Source organism: Apis dorsata, unplaced genomic scaffold (assembly GCF_000469605.1).
Source record: "Apis dorsata unplaced genomic scaffold, Apis dorsata 1.3 scaffold_129, whole genome shotgun sequence".
NCBI classification, from domain to species: Eukaryota; Metazoa; Arthropoda; class Insecta; order Hymenoptera; family Apidae; genus Apis; species Apis dorsata.
The window spans coordinates 790798-793514 of record NW_006263422.1 but is presented as its reverse complement, the minus strand read 5'-3'; the positions used below and the strand labels follow the sequence as shown (position 1 = coordinate 793514).

The 2717-nt window shown below is 38.5% G+C and overlaps 2 long non-coding RNA genes across 2 annotated transcripts in view; one reads left to right on the top strand and one right to left on the bottom strand.

Moving 5' to 3' along the window:
* The window catches only part of LOC102679055, a 70293-nt gene that overhangs the window by 34746 nt on the left and 32830 nt on the right, over positions 1-2717 (bottom strand). The window lies entirely within an intron of this gene.
* LOC102678965 overlaps positions 1247-2717 on the top strand; it is a 3238-nt gene continuing 1767 nt past the window's right edge. Inside the window, exon 1 of the long non-coding RNA XR_421305.2 lies at positions 1247-2636. This is a non-coding gene — a long non-coding RNA (uncharacterized LOC102678965). The remainder of the gene's footprint in view (positions 2637-2717) is intronic.

The window sequence follows — 2717 nt, the reverse complement described above, 5'->3', positions numbered from 1 at the left end:
TTTTTTTTTTTTTTTTTTTTTTTTTTTTTTTTTTTTTTCTTTTTTTTCAATCAAGTTCTCAAGAGTGTAGAATCGTCAGCGTGCACGCACACGCGGCTGCTTTCGGGTGCGATACGCGACGTATCATAATTACCGGAGGACCAATTAATGGTCGAGTCGACATCCCCGGTAATTTGGACAGAAAGTTATTTGTCAATTACTTATCTAATTCCTGTTGATTTATCCCCTCTTTGTACTACGTTGTTCTCGTGTTGGCGATTCTTTTATTTTGTTTCGTGTTTCTTTTAAACGCTTGTTAGAATTCTTGTTCGAATATTTTTGATGGAAAAATTAAGACGTAAAGAAAGGAAATTTGATGTATCGTTTATATATGCATTTTTATAATCGATTATTAGATAGCAACAGAGATTTGCAGCTGGGATTTATAATTAGAGAATTAAAAAATATTATTCAAATTCAATAAATATTCGTCTATTTTTGTGGCATGCAAGAAAGAAAAGTTAGAAATTCAAATCGACGTCCAATAACTATGAATGGCATACCGAGAGAGGTTAGAGAGGCGAGGTAATATCTTTGGAAAGATGTTCCTCGAAGGAACGCAGATCAGATAGGGTTTGGCAAAGGTGTGGATGAAATTGCAAAACGCAACGATAGGATGATTCGTGCGCGCAATTTGCACGAATGGATTAACGTGTAAACTCGCACGAGGGACCGTGGCCAAGGTAAGACGATTCGCGCGTGCGCACCAATACTTTCCATGTAAGGGGGAGCCTACTGGCCCCGTGGCACACGAACCTACAAACCGAACAAGCCACCGTTCCCGATCGTTTTGGGCCTGACCAGAACAAACCTTCGAAAACCTGTAGCTTCCTTTTCGTCCTTGTTTTGATGTGCCAACGCGTGCGTGTGTTCGGGAATAAACAATACCTGCGATCCACTATCCGATGATAATGAAGCTTCCCAAATGTTCAAATGCGAACTGTGACGAATGTTAAAAAATATTATTTTATAATTTTCATTTTGTATCGGTTGATAATTATTAGACATGGATTTTTAATTTTATAAAAATCAAGAATTTTTGTTGGTAAAAAATTGTTTTTATTTGTGATTGTCAGATTAAGAGTTGAGGTAAAATTTCGAGTAAAGTTACTTTAAGTAATAATTTTATTTAAAATGTTTAAATAACATTTATTCGTAATTATTATAATTGATCCATTATATAATATCTCATTAAATTATTGAAATAACTTTATTTTTCCTTCTCTTAAAATTTTGTTATTTATATCTGTTCAGATCAATTATCGTCGATTCGTGCGTTACAATGCAGTAAATAATCTTGTAAAAGCTTTTTTATATCACGCAACGATATTTTACAAGCTCGATGACATCGAGTCATCTATTCACAGTAAAAAATGTTCGCAGGCGTGCGCATACGCTCAATTCGGTCAGACTTTTTTGCGCGATTTTTTCGAGTTTCGAGAAGCGCAGAAACGTATGCGCACTTTCCAAGCACATAGGTGCGCGCGCGCCAGTCGTTGACGAGTTGTCGATGCAGCGTGGTAACAGTTACCGAATATGGTGTATACCGGTTTTTTTTCGTTTTCACCGCGTTCCAATGGCTTCAATCCACAAGCCTGATGCACTGGAATCGTAGTACTCTCGGTACCGTTGTAATCGTTATAAGTAACGAAAACAAGCGACTCGTTTCGTGGTCGCTGCCAGGTACGGTAGCGTTTCATACTTTTTTGCCATTCTTCCGGAGAATGCTGTAACGCGCGTGCCACTGTCCCTCTTCAATGTCCATTGGTTCTGGGTCGAGTTTTCGCATCGTCTGTCTTTCTTCCTAGCAAACTGCCCCGCCGAAATGTTTCTCCGATAGATCTTATTATTCGAGTACGTTTATCCTTCCACTTTTTATCCAGAATGAAAAATGTGTAAAAGTGGACAAGTTTTTTTCATCGTAACAACGATAATTTCTTAAAAAAATTATTTTGTGTCTGGAATTTCTACTAATTTCATGACCAGGGATGAAAAATAAGATAATACGATCGTTTTCGAAATATTCGATTCGATATTATGATAAAATGTGGAAATTTTGAACAAATGTGCGATGGAAAATTAATTATACAGGATAGGAAATTAACGTGCGATTAGTATGTTGATAAGCGAGGTAAATTGAGCGTGACGCTAGCACATGCGCATGCGTAGTCGCTTGCACGCCACGCGACCGCCACGCTCGGTATCTTAAAATTTTATCTCACTTCCTCCTACTTTCGTTCTCACCAATTTCTTCTGTCCCCCTTCCTCTCTCTATCAAGAAATACCGATTAGTATCTCCCCGGTTCATCTCCACCCTCTCTTGGGAACAACGTTTCTTCTCCCCTTCCTTTGTTTCCTTTTACATTTTCTCAGCCCTCTTTCTTCTTCTACTTCTATTTCTCAATCTTCTTTCTCTTCTTCCTCCTTCTCTTCTCCTTCTGTTCTCTCGGGCGCCGTCAGATTTACTCGCCTTCTCGAGTTGCTTCTTTCAACTCTCAAACGCTTGTAGTACTTACTCCAGGCAACGTACTCACGCTGCGTGGCTGCATTTTATTCATGTTCTCCTCTTGTGTTGTTCTCCGCCAGTGATGGCCTACGTATGTACTAGAAAGATTTACACAGTTCCAATCGTATTCACTCACGGATGTTAAAAATTTACATACTTACGTTCGAATATC